Consider the following 17047-nt stretch of genomic DNA (forward strand, 5'->3'; position numbering starts at 1 on the left):
ATGGCAAAGTAGTGACAGAAATCCATGATGGTTAAATGAAGTATGGGAAAGTGCAGAAGTTTATGAATTTGTGTAAACTAACCTATTATGTCAATTGGAGAGAAGATGGAATACAGAGTAGATGTTCTCTCCACAAATGGAAACATTATATTGAATTTTAGAATGCATGTTGCATCGATTGCACTCTGGAAGGAAATATTTTGTCATTACTTTGAATTTCATATTTGCAACTGCCATTGTTATTGTTATGGATTTTCAGATATTTGTGATAAAATAGAACTTTTACAAGATTTTAGAGTATAGATGAAGCTAGGGGCAGTGCAACCTGAAATACTTCCTGATGTTAGCTCAGGTCCACTAACCTTCTGCTAAAAATAACTGAGAACTCTTACAGCACTCCACACTTTCAGATTTCAAAGCAGCATCAGTAAGGACCATGGTAAGTACAGGCATGATTTGATTTGTGTTTGAGTAAGCATGAATCTCCTTCATGCCCATTCCAGTGCAAAGCAAATAATTCTTGGACTGAGGGAGGGAGATGATGGGTTTGGTGGTAGTGAAGGCAGACTGAGGGTGGAAGGCACCCTGAGTCCACCACCCCCATGGACCTCTCAGAAGTCTGTGGAACCCTTGCCACACACTGGTGATGGCTTCTGGCTTAGATGCCTTTAAAAGGGGGTTGGACAGATTTCTGGAGGAAAAGTCTGTCACAGGCTACAAGCCTGTGGGTATGTGCAACCTCCTGTTTTTAGAAGTAGGCTACCTCAGAATGCCTGATGCAAGGGACTGGCACCAGGATACAGGTCTCTTGTTGTGTGCTCCCTAATGCATCTGATGGGCTACTGTGAGATACAGGAAGCTGAACTAGATGGGACTTTGGCCTGATCCAGCAGGGCTCTTCTTAGTACTGGCCACTTGATGCAGTGCCTTCTAGGCAGTGCATGGACAGACCAGCCCTGGAAGAAGTTAGAAATTGGGTGTTTTGCACCAAATGCAACCAAAGCGGGATGCATTGTGCCTTCTGAAAAAAAAAAAGAATCTGTTAAAGCAGGAGATGTCTATCCTTTACAGCCCAATCCTAACTAAACCCCTCTCACCTATGAAGCAGCGCAAACAGAATGTTTATGATAGTAATGGTGGGAGTGATAGAGTTCTCCTCAAGGTAAGGAAACATTCATTCCATTACCCTGAAGCAAGTCTTCACTGTCTGAGTGGGTATCCTCAGATCAGGAATAGGATCCGGGTGCTCACTGGGGCTGCCAGGATCCACCTCTTCCACCCCCCACCCCCGTTTCACTCCCACCCACCCCTTAAGAACATAAGAACAGCCCCACTGGATCAGGCCATAGGCCCATCTAGTCCAGCTTCCTGTATCTCACAGCGGCCCACCAAATGCCCCTGGGAGCACACCAGATAACAAGAGACCTCATCCTGGTGCCCTCCCTTGCATCTGGCATTCTGACATAATCCATTTCTAAAATCAGGAGGTTGCGCATACACATCATGGCTTGTACCCCATAATGAATTTTTCCTCCAGAAACTTGTCCAATCCCCTTTTAAAGGCGTCTAGGCTAGACACCAGCACCACATCCTGTGGCAAGGAGTTCCACAGACCGACCACACGCTGAGTAATATTTTCTTTGGTCTGTCCTAACCCGCCCAACACTCAATTTTAGTGGATGTCCTCTGGTTCTGGTGTTATGTGAGAGTGTAAAGATCATCTCCCTATCCACTCTGTCCATCCCCTGCATAATTTTGTATGTCTCAATCATGTCCCCCCTCAGGCGTCTCTTTTCTAGGCTAAAGAGGCTCAAACGCCGTAGCCTTTCCTCATAAGGAAGGTGCCCCAGCCCGTAATCATCTTAGTCGCTCTCTTTTGCACCTTTTCCATTTCCACTGTCTTTTTTGAGATGCGGCGACCAGAACTGGACACAATACTCCAGGTGTGGCCGTACGATCGATTTGTACAACGGCATTATAATACTAGCCGTTTTGTTCTCAATACCCTTCCTAATGATCCCAAGCATAGAATTGGCCTTCTTTACTGCCGCCGCACATTGGGTCGACACTTTCATCGACCTGTCCCCCACCACCCCAAGGTCTCTCTCCTGATCTGTCACAGACAGCTCAGAACCCATCAGCCTATATGTGAAGTTTTGATTTTTTGCCCCAATGTGCATGACTTTACACTTACTGACATTGAAGCGCATCTGCCATTTTGCTGCCCATTCTGCCAGTCTGGAGAGATCCTTCTGGAGCTCCTCACAATCACTTCTGGTCTTCACCACTCGGAACAGTTTGGTGTCATCTGCAAACTTAGCCACTTCACTGCTCAACCCTGTCTCCAGGTCATTTATGAAGAGGTTGAAAAGCACCGGTCCCAGGACAGATCCTTGGGGCACACCGCTTTTCACCTCTCTCCATTGTGAAAATTGCCCATTGACACCCACTCTCTGCTTCCTGGCCTCCAACCAGTTCTCAATCCATGAGAGGACCTGTCCTCTAATTCCCTGACTGTGGAGTTTTTTCAGTAGTCTTTGGTGAGGGACCGTGTCAAACGCCTTCTGAAAGTCCCTTCCTACCCTGTTCCTTCCATTGCGCCAATTTACCTGTGCTTTGGGTAACTAGCTATGACACCACCATTGCATGACCATTTACAACAGTGGAAACTCTGATCCCCTGTTGTAAAGCTTATTTAAGATCAGGCCATTAGCCCGTCACCTGCCTATAACAAGGCAAATTCAAGGTGGAAAGACATGGGTATGTTACTACAAGTGTTCATCTATGCTGCATTTTTTAAATGTGTGTGTGTGTGTGTGTGTGTGTGTGTTTTAGAGTATATGCAGTGTGATCCTATGTATGACTTCTCAGCCATATGTCACACCACATTCAACAGAACATCTCCCAAATAGTTGCATACAGGATTGCACCCTCAAGGGAGCTATTCTAATGGTTCATGGTTCATGGTTTGCAATGCCATTCTTCTCATCAGTGGTACATAATGATGAGTTAACTAGATGCAGGGGCAGGTTCTTCTCTTTCTGTCCAGTGTTTCAGCCTACAGGAGGCCATAATGATCAACTTAAGAGAATAGTCTGTTGAGACTGGTCATTGTGTGTGAAGGAGCAGTTTCTAAAGTGGGATTGCATCCACTGCTGTCTCCATGGCAGTGAGGGGCAGCAGTAGCGCACATTTCATTTTCAGCATGTCACATTCACTTACGCAACCAAACAATGTGCATTCCAGGCTTGTATGCCCCTGACTGATACACTTTTGGTCCAATCAATAACATAGGCACAACAGAAAGTTCTGCACACATTGAAGCGATTATGTGATCACTCAAGGGCATTGTAGCTGCTGAACAATACATTCTGCTGTGATCATATACTTGCACCCACAGAAAAGTACAAATCTACTGAACTGAGCGGAGCAAAAAAAGACTTCTTTAGGATCTATTTTAGAGAGATCCTCATCATACTGATGAAGTTGGTGCTAGTTGATCTCAGGACTTTCATAATAAATCTCAGAGCGTAATGAAGAAGTTTAATCACAATCTGCCCCAATTATGTATGTTTTCTTACAGGTGTTTCTTGCTTCTCTTATGCTGTTTTGGTTCATATTTATGTGAACTGTCAAATCAATTATAAAAATTTATTTTTATAATTTTTTGAATATCCCACTTCCTCAGGAAAATGGATGCCTGACAGTTGGAAGCTATAAGATTTCCTTCCATTACATTTCAGTCTTATTGCTGGTTGCTTAAAACTATCACTTTTTCACCATACAGTCTTCAAGGCAACTTTCTTCCAGACTAGGCCTACATAACTTGTGATCTACAAAGCCCACTGCAGTCCAGACATGCATTGTGACCTGCTAGGTGTTTGACAACCCCCTTGTTTTTGCAGTCAGGGGCACACAGCAAAAATTGAAGATTTAGAGCCCAATCCTATCCACACTATCCTGGGAGTAAGACTCATTGACCATAAAGGGATTTACTTCTGAGTAGACATGCATAGGATTGGGTTGTTACAAGCCCTCAGTGTGGTGAAACATGTACCTAATGGGCTAAACTTAGCTTGGTCAGTCACAGTAAGTCACAAGCTGTTAGGTTGCTCAGTATTTGAAAGGCAAACGTTCTGACCAGAGCTCTGGGTGGAGTCTAAGAGATTAAAGGGGTGCGGCCTGGTAGGTCAAGAAATAATGTCTAGGTCTAAGATTAAGAGGCAGAGCCCAAAAGCAGAGGGGTACAGCCTCTTTATTCAAGGGGAAGAGCCCACAGAAAAGTGCAAACACAAGTGCAAACACACACACCACACAGGTACACACACAGTTTACCAAATAAGAAGCCTTTCAAAAGATGGGGTCTCTTGTTATCTGGTGTGCTCCCTGGGGCATTTGGTGGGCCGCTGTGAGATACAGGAAGCTGGACTAGATGGGCCTATGGCCTGATCCAGTGGGTCTGTTCTTATGTTAAGAAAAGGAAGATGAGAACAGGGAAAACTAGGTTTCCTTCTTCTTTCTGAAATTGGGGGAGACATGCCCAAACCATCCACACTTGTTGTTTTCCAGTCAGTTGGCCACCCAACCAGTTCTGCAGGCATGCTCTAGAGACGGAGGAGGCTGTTCATTATTTCCATCTCACCACATGACCTTTTATATTTCCTCTTTGAATGCAGCAGATTTTACGAGGCGCGTTGTAGAAGGCTGTGGCTCTTCCCTTTGTGGTGGAAAGCTTCGGTTGCCCTTTGGGTTTGAACTGATTGCTTCAGAGAGGGGTGGTTTGTTTTTGAAGGCACTCCTCAGAGTTCAACAAGCCTTCAGCTGAGCGAGTTGCAGCACCTTAATTCTGTGGTGACGGTGGTGAGCCAGATAATACCTCTCAAAGACATTTGCTGCATTCTTCCAAATTACTCATATTTCAGGGAGCTTGGCGCTCTCTTTTTGTTTTGTTTTTTTCATCTGGTGTAATAAGAAAAGAAAAAGTTCTGTCAGGCTTCTCTGCCCTGGTTTTCATAGACAAAAGGACTGGGCCCCAGCTCGAAGCAACCCAGGCAACAACAGCTGCAGAAAGAAACCTTGAAATGCTTTACGCTGAATGTCCGTGTCATGTATTTAGCCCCTGCTGTTTGCAAAATATGTTTTTATAGTTCCTTGTTAGGAAGGGTAAGCATGACAACAAAGCTTATGTTTATATGTGAATTTTCCTGTGCACCTTTGCCCTTGGAGGTTGTGAGACAACTCTCATTTCTTGAGGCAAACTGTGCGTTTTCTTCGGGTCTGTAGCTGACGGCTTTCATGTTTTCAATGGAGCTATGCGGTGTTTGTTTTCATTGCCTCTGTAGTTTTCAATGTAGCCACAAGCCAGAACCACACGGTGTGCATGAGGTTAACCTAGACAAGTGGGATGGGAATGCCAGCCGAAGGCAGCAGCATAAACAACTTTGCATATCTTATCAATCACAGGCCTACAGATAATCAAGGCATGGGTTTTGCCAAAGTGTACAAAGTACTAGCACCACAAAAAGGAAGTAGCCACTTACAAGGTTGAGCTACTTCAGGCTGAAGTTCAAGTGGCATTGGATGAAGGTAGGTGGTCAGACCTTCTTGCTCCTGATGCCAAATGCTGCCCCCACAGCCTGGTGATGTGCAAGCTTCCTTTTGCTCCCTATAAAGGAAGAAGAGGACTGTTGGAGACACTGTAGCCAATCCCCTCCAGATTTCCTCTTCCACTCAGTCCTGTAGGAACAGTGGGGGTGAGTAGGAAGAGTTGGCTGCCCCTCCACCAACATGCTACCTAAGACAACCCCTTCAGTCAGTCTTACGGATGTACCAGCCTTGGCCCAATCATATAACCCTTTCGAACTGTGATGACCACTAAAAGAGCCTTCTAGAATTTATCCTTCCTCCTTGCTGTAGAGAGCTTCTTCTCTTTGCTGTAGAGAGCTTGTTCTGTAGAGAGCTTATACCAACCAATACTATATTGGTTGGTAATGGGAAGGAAGGTTAACTCATAGCACTGCCTGTGGTGGAAGTGAATAGCACCACAGGCAGCCACCTTCAGACTCACCAATTCTACCTTGAACTGAAGGTGCTTGGTTATGAGATTGATAACCCAATCCTATATGGGCCTTGCACTGATGGATCATGGGACTCATGATCTATCCCAATCTCTGGCAGAAAATGAACCATTAAATACCATATTTTTCGCTTCATAAGACGCACTTTTCCCCCCCAAAAAAGTGGGGGAAAAAGTGTGTGCGTCTTATGGAGCGAATACTGCAAAAAAACAAAAAACAAAACAAAACACTCCGCCCCTGGCCCCACCCCCTGCCCGCTCTGCTCTGCTCGGCTTCCCCAGGCAGTCAGAGGCTGAGCCGGGGGGGGGGGGGGGCTCCTGCCTTCCCTCAGTGCCCGCGCGGACTGTAGCAGCGCCGGACAGAGCGCGAGGGCGATGAGCAGGGCTCCAAGGCGCCACAGCCTGCCAGAGCCTGAGCCTCGCAAGCCCGCGTGTCTACTCAGAAGTAAGTCTCAGAGTCACTGGGGCTCACTCCCAGGAAAGCGTGGGTGGGGTTGGCAGTCTCGCTGCCCAATCCTGTGCATGCCTACTCTGAAGTAAGTCCCATTAGAGTCAGGGGGGCTTACTCCCAGGAAAGCCTCTCTCCCCCCCCAAAGCCTGGAGCATCACAGCCTCTCTCTCCCCCCCCCAAGCCTGGAGCATCACAGCCTCTCTCTCTCTCCCCCCCAAGCCTGGAGCATCACAGCTTCTCTCTTCAGCCCCCCAAACCTGCAGCATCACAGCCTCTCTCCCCCCCAAAGCCTGGAGCATCACAGCCTCTCTCTCTCCCCCCCCCAAGCCTGGAGCATCACAGCCTCTCTCTTCCCCCCCAAGCCTGGAGCATCACAAATTCTCTGCAACACAAACACTTTCCCCCCTCTCTCACACACACAGGCTGCCCCCTTCTCTTACACACACAGATGCTCTGCCCCCCCACACTCACACAGCAGGGGAGGGGCGCTTTCACTCACCTCATCCAGCATCTGAATGTAAGCCCCCCCCCCCTGCCGGCACAAAGAAAAAACTGTCTCCTTGGTCAGAATGCCAGTGTTTGCTTATTGCACAAGCCCCAGGTAAGGCTCCGTTCTCACCATAAATCCAGAGGTTTGTTGTGTCTTGAGAATTCAAGTTGTGGTTGGACTTTCCACTTGTTCATTTGAATTGTATTGTATGGGAACTGGCGAGGAGGTAGATGTGGTGTCAGCAGTGGCCCCTTTAAGGGTAAGGCCTGGGCATCCAGCAGAGTGTGCTGCACAGCTGCAGCCACTGGAAGGCAATAGGGCCCTCAGGGATATAAGGAGTACCTGAGGCAGACAGGGTTTGTGGGTTTTGAAGGAATGCAGGTTGGAGGGGAGACTGACTTTATTGAATTTGGAATCTGACTGTGGATTGTGACTGGACTTGGATACCCTGATGGATTTGACTGACCTACTGTACCTGGAACCTGACCTTGGACTGTAATTTGGCTTATTGGCTCTGGACTCTGATTTGGCAACTCTGATTGATGGGACTGATTTACTTGGCATCTGTGGACTGGAACTGGACTCACTTTTGCTTGCTGCACTGGTGAGTTGCACAAGGGGGACTGATCAGCCTTAAGTTGGCACAAGGCCCAGTGGATTGGAATTTGGCAGAACATCATTGTAGCAGAAAGATAATGTGATCCCCTATTTGTGTGCACCTGCTTTTGTGAGCTTTATAAATTCTGAGTTCTTGGGGTTTCCAGAAAACTAGAGTACTCAAACCTTTAAGTCTCTCCATTTGTTAATGATGGTGATAATGGTTCTTAATGCCACTGTTGACTGCTGTTCACTTTACATGGTTCAAATGTTGTTCTGTTATAGTTTATTAAATATTTTATTACACTATTTGGTTCAGAATATTTTTTTCCTGTTTTCCTCCTCTAAAAACTAGGTGCGTCTTATGGTCAGGTGTGTCTTATGGAGCAAAAAATATGGTATATCATGTATATCATGTATCAAATGTATCAAATCCCCGCTCAGCCATGAATCTTCCTGGGGGACCTTGGGTGATTATCTCTCAGCCTCACCTACCTTGCAGGGTTGTTGTGAGGACAAAAGGAAGGGAGAAACTATGTTCACCACCCCAAGCTCCTTGGAGGAAGGGCAGGATAAACATGTGAAAAATAAATACATAAAATAAATTTCACCCTCACTAAAGTTAGTAAACAATCTTGTTGTTTCAGAGCTGAGCTGGCTCTGCAAAACGCTTTGCAACATAAATCTGCAATTGAGTGTATGGCACATTCATCAAAAGTTCCGTTCTGGGAGCTCTGGGGTGAGGGGAATGGATCTGTTCAAATATGCACATTCATTCACAGAGGGTTTGGATCCTGTTTAGTTAAGCCAACAAGAAGGATTTAAAGTGAACTTCCAGTTTTTAGGACCTGACTCCTAGCAAAAAAAAAATGCTTTCAAATTTCCTAGGGAGACTTGGTTTACGTCATGCCCAGTGACACACTTGTTGGCATATGGCAGACAGCACTCTGCCTAAACTGGGATGAAGCAAGTCAATAGCATAGTAATATCTACACACATCTCTTGCTGCTTGCTGCTCTCGGAATGTGGTAGAAGGGGAGGCACATGTAGTTTACAGTAACAGAATGTATTCCAGATGTTAAACATGCAACCAAGATTTGTATATAGAGAAAGTGTTTTCCCATTGCCTATATTTAATTTCCACATGAAAATGGGGGCTTTCTAAAAGCATTCCCACATGTGTCAGCACAAATCAGATGTTTTTCATCAAGAATCACATGTCTAGAAAATGAGCTCCACCCACATATGCTTGCATTCATCTTTCTAAATGTTTATTTGTTAAGGTGGAAGGAAGCACTGGGGCTGTGTGAGCTCAGGCAGTTCCTCCACCTTTAGCTTGGGCTGACTCATTCGATGGAAACAATATCCATGCTTCACCAGAGTGGCAGCTAATGTGTTGGCTTTGTGTTCCGTTGCTAGTTTGACTGTATCCTTCAGAAGGTTAACTAGGTGAGGCTGAGGTAAAGCTACAAAAAGGGCTAGCCAGTGGCAGACAAGCTTTTTGGCAAGTGTGCCCCAAATCAAGTCAAAAATACGAAGCTTCCGTATTCATGCATGCCCACCTTCCTTCTGCCTTGATATCATTTTTCTCTGTAGCTGGGAAGCAGGCAGCAGCTAAGCACCAGAGAGGCAGGCAATTGAGTGAGCCTGAATCTGGTCTATAGCCTGATCTGGTAGACCTTTCTGTTCCTGATAGGCCACAAAACCCAACTGCTAGTCCTACAGTTTGGTCACCCTCCAGCTTGGGAAGGTTTGTAGCTCAGAGGAAGAGTACATGCTTTGCATGCAGAAGTCCAAAGTTCAGTCCCTGGCATCTCCAGGTAGGCTTGGGGAAAACCTTGCCAGAAACCCAGGAGACATGCTGCAAACCACTGTAGACAATACTGACCCTGATGCACCTATAGTCTAGACTTGGAAGAAGGCAGGTTCCTACGTTTGGAGAGAGAATTAAATGAGGACACAGTCACTCCTTGCCTGTCTACTCTCCTGCTAGATTGGTGGTTGCACACTGAAGTGTGTGTTCTCTCCAATCTCCTTGAGGTGACTGTCTCCTTGAGTCTACAGGACAGCTTTGAAAGCAACTTGGGAACAATGCCAAAATGGTCAAGCATGCCTCCTTCCTGTATTACTACCTCCAGCATTCAGGTGGCTATTTGAAGGTACATTAAAAAAAAATCTGAGCAATCCCTTGTCAAAGTCTGGTATGCAAGCCCTACAGCATTTCCATCAAAGCTTGCCAAGCAAAAACTTTTAAAAAGAGAGAGAAGATAAGAGTTTTAAGCGTGTTTTAAAACAGAAAGGAGGAAAAAAAGAATTATAGCCCTTTCTGATCTTTTACCAGCAAGAAAGTCTCAGGCTAAGGAGGCAATACACACACACACAACCTGGGCACCAAGCGATTTCACTTTAAAGGCAGGAGTTGTCCAGGAGACCAGCTGGGTAGGACCTGGGGGAATGACTAAACAAACAGTGCAATAGGAGGTCCATGTATTAAGCAGGACTATATAACTGGAGCATGACTTTGAAGGTCAGCAATGCAATTTCATATGTAATACTAGATTTAATGGGTATCTAGGGCAGAAACCAAAGAGCAGGAGTGATGTGGCCAGGAAACCAAATTCTGATCCGATTGAGAGTCCCTGCTGCAGCTCTCTACTGCAAGCAATTGAGACAACTGAGAGCCACTCCACCAAATTAGATTCTGTGGGGTCATATCCTGTTGCTAGATGGCTAGCAGTGGCAGTTTTGGGAGGCCAGGAGCATTTCAAAATAAACAAGGACTTCTCAGCAATTATAGCATATCTATGCGTCTTATTCTATAGGTGGTTTCACCAGATAACTGGTCCTTAGTTCCTGATTTCCAGGTAAAAAGGTGGCTGGGGTGGCTGGAGCTGGTTTTTGCACATTTTTAGCTGCTGAATTAGGAACAGGTTTTCAGATGTGCTTGATTCAACAACATGCACTATTAGGAGACTGTCTCATCAAACACAGTCGGTGAGCTGAATTTGTGACCTTCTGAGCTTTGCCATAATTACTCTTTCAAAGGCAACTTTCTTTGTTATTGCTGTTATACTTTTTAAACATTAGGAAACTGAACTGCATTTGGTAACCATCATGTATTCCACAGACTGTGCATAAACCATCTGACCCAATTTAATGGTGACGAAGTCCTGGTTTTGTCCTTGCTGAATAACTGTGGTAGTTAAAACCAGAATTACTATCTGTTCATATCCCAAAGGGTTTCTTTCCTATGTCAGCTTTTTTCCCCCTTTTGATGAGCTTATTTTGTGTCTAGATATAAATAAATACATCTGCTTGAGATCCCATCTTTCCTTTCATTAACATCACTGATAATAATGCATTTGTCCTTCAAAGCCATGCAAATAGGATCATCCAGATATTAAATGCTGGCTACTCTGATTATTTTCTTTCAATCATAAATGAAATTACTCCCAGTCCTTTCTGTCTTCACACCCTTTGTAAAATTCCTGGCAGTGAAAGAGATGATAGATTAAGAGATACTTGAATCACTCTCATACCCTGTAATTAGCACATGCAGCAGAGAACTTACGGAAAACAATAATTCCACGGTCATTTGTCTTTATTTTTGTTTTCAAGCCAACATAGTTTCCTTATGATTTCATTAGTTGTCTCTCTGTAAATGAGCTTGGGGCTTGTCAGAACCAGGTTCAAGTATTTGAGCAAATTACTTATTCTCTGATTTGTTACAGTTTCTTAAAACAAAGGGGTCTTTTGTTGGGAAAAGAAACCTCTCACTCTCAAAAGGAAAACCCCTCAGGGCTCATTCACTAGAGTTTGTGGGTCAGATTATCTATGGAGGATTACAGGGGTAGGAATTATCTTCTATATTGCAAAGTGAGATGGGTTCAAGCCCACTGGGCAGCCTAACCTAGATTTTGCATGAATGGAAGACACTTCTTTCCATGCAAGAGAGAGAGAAGGATTTAACGCCGAAGCCTTCACGCCGCAAGCCATCTTTCTCTAAAGGATCTTCCACCCTTTAAAAGTGGATTTCCGGGGGACAGGTTGTAGGAAGAGGAGGTGGGGACATGCAAATTTGGTAAATTTCTTCTGTACATGGTGGGTTGTGACACATTGATTTCAATGGACACAGAAGTGCCTGATTCCGCATAGGGTTGGGCTGTCTATCCCTTTTCTTTGTCCATGCAAGTGGTGTTCCACAGGGTTCATAAATTGTATTTCTTTATCACATTGTATCCCACCTTTCCTATAAGAAACTGAAGAAAGCACATGACATAGTGACATCAAGATTAGATTATTGTAACACGCTCTACGTGGGGCTGCCCCGAAAACGATCCGGAAGCTACAACTAGTGCAGAATGCAGCGGCTCGGGTAGTTGCTGGGGGGTCAGTGGTTTGACTCTGTCATGCCGCTACTCCGGTGGCTGCACTGGCTGCCCATTTGTTTCCAGGCTGAATTCAAGGTGCTGGTTATGATCTTTAAAGCCCTAAATGGCTTGGGACCAGCGTTTTTGAGAGACCGCCTTCTTCCGTATAATCCGGTCCATTCTCTAAGGTCATCAGAAGGGGCCTTGTTGGTTGTGCCATCACTGAGAGTGGTGAAGGGAATGGCGGCCAGAAACCGGGCCTTTTCGGTGGTGGCACCTGCACTATGGAATTCCCTCCCCTTTGAATTGAGAGCAGCTTCCTCATTATTAACGTTCTGGCGGGGCCTGAAGACTTTTTCATTCAGGAAAGCCTTCGAGACACTATAAGGGCTGTTTTTATAAATTTATAAATTATGTCTTTTACTGCGTGCTTTCAATCTGCTGCTATGATAAAATGATCTTGTTTTAATTGTTTTTAAGTGTTTTGTATTTTTAATGTTTATCTGTTGCCGTGCATTTTAACTTGATTGTTAGCCTTGGGTGCCCTTCGGGGAGAAAGGCGGAATACGAATAACTAAATAAATAAATATGAGGTTATCCTGTTTCATCTTCCCAAAGATCAATTTTGGGTGACAGTAGCTTTCCCAAAAGGATTGGACCATCTAATATTCTATCCCTTACACCACGTTCATATTTATATTTAGGATTCATTAAACAGTCTGGATTGAGAGTGCAAATAGGTTGTGAGCACAGTCCTGGATTGTGCTTAATCCAGTGCAAATTCCCTGTGCTGGCTTCTAGTTGTTGTGAATGTGCATGTTTGTGCCACTGTGGGAGTTGGGAGGCCACTGCAAAGCTGCATGCCAGTTTCCCTGTGCCAGAGCAAGGCCTAGCAAAGGTAAGTTTGTGCTACTTGTGAGTCACCAGCATAAGGGTTTGGGGAGGACAGGGGAGGGTATTTCGTGGATATTCCAGGGTGGGGGAAGAGTGAGTGGTGGGCAGACTGGTGGGTCTGGCCTTCAGCCCAGTTGTGAGGATAAATAGGAGGAGGAAAGAAGAACATCATAAGTTGCCCTGAAATCCTTAGATAAAGGCAGGGTGTAAATGGAATAGATAAATGAGAGCCCAATCCTAAGCTCTGTGTGCTGCTTACTGCTGGCGCACACTGTTGCAGACATGCCATAAGGTCCGTTTGCGAGCACTAACACAAGCGCCCATGCTAGCCCAGTGCTGGCTGGTGCGGGGCTAGCGCTGGGTAAGTGTCCGGCCTCTGCCGCATGGCAGTCACACGGACCGCCAAGCAGCGGAGAGGAAAGTGGGGGGCGTGGGGGGAGGCATTCCGGGGAGGTGGGCGGAGGGCGGGGAGGAGGCGTGACAGGATGCCGGGAGGTGGGGAGAGGATAGGGGAAGTGTGTGGGAGAAGGGAGCGGGGAGGGAGGTTGGTGGAACTTTGCTCCACCAGATCCTGACACGGAGACTTTTTCCCATTGCGGGGCTACTCCCTTTATCTGGGGGAAGGGGACGAAAGTCCCCTTCTCTCTGAGGTGCCATCCGCGGCTGCCTTGGGCTCACAGGATGTGGTGGCAGCCGTTTTCGGTGCTTAAGATTGGGCTCTGACACTGCAATAGTTTTTATAAGATAGATTAAAAAAAACATAAATAGCATACTCTGAAATTGTACTTTGTGTGTGTTTGGGGGTGTGTGAGTTTTGTTTTATGTTACCTGTGGACAGCCTGCACTGGTAGGGTTTGCCGTGATGATCCTGAAAATCTCTTCCAACTCTATAATTCTGTGATTCTAAGAGCAGGTCTTTGGACTTGCTGAAATATTGGCCTCCCTTACTGAAATCAGAATGAATGTCAACTGAATAGAAGCTTGATAATCAGATAGCCAGTCCAATCATAAAGGCGCTACTACCACCGAGTGCAGCGGTGCCAATGTGGCTACCGCTGTGTCCTGTGGCACCACAGCAGCCTCCAGAGATCTCCTTGGGGGAAGAACTCTGCTGGTCCCACTCCTTCCCACCCTAGTTCCTTCCCTGCCCTGTCCTTCCTAGCTCCGGGTGGTACCTGACCAGCACTGGGCCAGTGCAGACTTGGCGCAGGGTGTCGTGGGCATGCTTTATTTTACATCTGCGACACTCAGTGCCAGCACTGGAGGTCAACGCTGGTTCTTGCCCAGCTCAGGACTGGGCCCTTATGCATCAATGACTTAAATGTACCTTTTAAAATATATCACCCAGAAAATAAAAGTAAGGAACTTCTTCAGTTCCTGCAGTTTTGTTCCTGCAAGTAAGTTCACACAGTAAAATTTTGCTAGAGTAGAAAACACAAAAGCAAGAAAGAAAACAGTTTAAAGTGTAAATGTTTCAACTAAAATATTTTGGGAAATTAAATAAAACTAGGAGGAACTATCTTCATGTATTGGGCCATCTCTTTTCCTTGCACACAGAATTCTCTAGAAAGGGTGCAGATAGACTGTGACACTGATATTGAAATAACAATGTTTTAGGTTCTGTGACATTGCTGGTTTCACAATTTGGAGCTCATGAAAAATAATAATTCACATTATTCTGATATGTGTGTGTTACATCCATGACCGAACGCAGGTGTAAGCATGACCATCAGTAAAGAGCTTAATGAATGCTGGTTGTTTTTAAACATAATTGAGTACAAGAAAACAATTTGGCATGACCGTAAAATAATAATTGGTCCATTACCTGGAAACCTATCAATCTTTTTCAATTATCAGGGATTAATTGGGGAATGGCTAGAACTGGTGAGAATACATCCCAGTGTCCAAAAGTATGCCGAGTCAATTATATCCTCTGTATTTGTGTTCATGCTTTAACATTAATAAGATTTCGGAGTGGCTAGAACAGAGAAAGACTTTAATGAATCGTCTTGGAGGCAGACAAGCTATGAAAAAGAAAAATGATGGACGAGTGATACAAGATGCTGGTTGCGATAGGATGATTTCAAACTTGTGAGATAGGTAGCTTTAAAGCATTTAATGGCACAGAGTCAAAAAAACAACAGAAATGGTACCATTTGTATTTTATTCCAGTTTATTTCTGACTGAGGTATTTCTGACTACCATCTGTTATTGGCACTTCTTGCAAAAAAGGCACCGTCCCTCAGATGTAATGGGAAGACCTTTGCAGAACGTCAAGTAGCTTCATACAACATTTCAAACCCTTATCTTTAAAGTTTTTACCATTTCCTAGAAGACTGATGAAGAGGATTGTTTCACAGAGAGCTGCCTAGTTTGTACTTCGTCAAACTTGGCCTCCTCACAAGGTTACAACATTCGATGAAAAAGATTTCATAAACCTCTGTGGTGTGGAAACAAATTCCATTGTTGGTCCATCGATTCTATCTCAGTTTTCTATGTCAGTTACAGGAAAAAAGGTAGATCTTCTGGAAACTGTTTAAACTTTTAAAAAACAAGTTACAAAGACAGTAACCTCAACCAGCCAGTAGAAGAAGGAAACCAGGAGTGGTGGTTATCTACTTTCACCTCAGCATTCCTCATCCGGTCCTTTCATTAGGTTGTTTTAACCCCTTTCTCACCTTTTCATACACTGTTGTATGGTGTGGTAATAAAGCACGTACACCCATGTACACTGTCATTTGGAAACTGCATGAATGTCTGTTGTGCCACATTTGAAAGCTTAGGGAACCAATGGCATTCAGGCAAACATGCCATGCTCATAATTCTTACAGGTGTAAATGGTTTTCACCACACCCATGTACACCTTGGGGAGGGCCTGTAACTCACTGGTAGACCATTTGTTGTCCTACACAAGGTCCTATTATGAATCCCTGGCCTTTCCTGGTAGAATTGGGAAAGACTACAGCTTGGAGATCTGGAGAGCCGTTGCCAGTCAATTTTAAACAATGCTGAGCCAGATGGCCAATGGTCTGACTCAATATACATCAACTTCCTATGTAATCTATGAGTTAAAGCAATATTCAGGGTGGTTTCGTATGATGAATTAGGTGGTTTAATTCTGAAATTATTTTATTGTGGCAATGCATATGCAAGCTGATCTTGTGAATAGTTTCAGCTTTCATTTGATTGGCTGTTGCCAAGTATTCAATTCCATCTTAAAATAATTAAACTTTCTTAATGCATAGTGGTGGACCATCCAAAGGTTGTGGAAGTTATTCACATTGCTGGCTTCCACTTTTACCTCTACTATGACATAGTGTTAAAAATGTATTCAATTGTGGAACAACCAGTTTCGGGAATCCGTTCTCAGTAGTAAACGGCCAACAAGCTAACTCTGAGAATGTATGATATATTGATTGGCATTATGGCTTGTCTATTCATTCCATGGGCAAGGCCTTCATCATTCTAGTGGAATCCTTCACATGAAACTGTGTCCTAACCACCTGCAACATCCATGCCGGGTTGCAACCCTTCCCCTGCTGATGAGGGTCTGCTGATGAGGCTTAACCGAGCTGTTGCTTGGTGGATCAGATGAACAGAGGAGCGGGAGATGGTGGAAGTCACTTTGCAGAGATGGTTTAATTGCATAAGTCTTTCCACGTTCATGGGAACCTGTTACAGCACAGGAGCCCCTTTGAGATCTTGGGTGGGCTTTCAGTTCAGCAAGGCAGTTTTGCAAGTTTCAGCAAGGCAGACTGGGACGTGGCTGTGCTCCCGGGCTGCCCTGGCTGTCAGCTGTGGCAGCAAAGCGCCACTTGCATACCACACTCTCCCGGTTCTGCCTTGGAGGCTGGCCCCGCACTGCTCCCTGCAGTGGTTGTCCTGGAACTGGAGTGTCACAGGGCCCCCACGCTCCAGCTCCAGCACCACTGTGGGTGCCCCAGTCCCCCATAGCTGGTGGGGGGGGGCCAGGGCACCCCAGCTCCCATAACCTGCAGGGGGGGCTGTCGTACTGGGGCCAGTTGCCCCACTACACCACCCTTTTCTGAAAGTAAACCTCATTGAGCACAGTGGAACTTACTTCTGAGAAGCCATGCCATAGGATTGTGCTGTAAGTCAGTTTTTGTCCAGCTAAAAGATACAAGCCAAATACAGGAGCAGCCCAATCC

This window comes from Tiliqua scincoides, chromosome 4 (genome assembly GCF_035046505.1).
Source record: "Tiliqua scincoides isolate rTilSci1 chromosome 4, rTilSci1.hap2, whole genome shotgun sequence".
In the NCBI taxonomy this organism is placed as follows: domain Eukaryota; kingdom Metazoa; phylum Chordata; class Lepidosauria; order Squamata; family Scincidae; genus Tiliqua; species Tiliqua scincoides.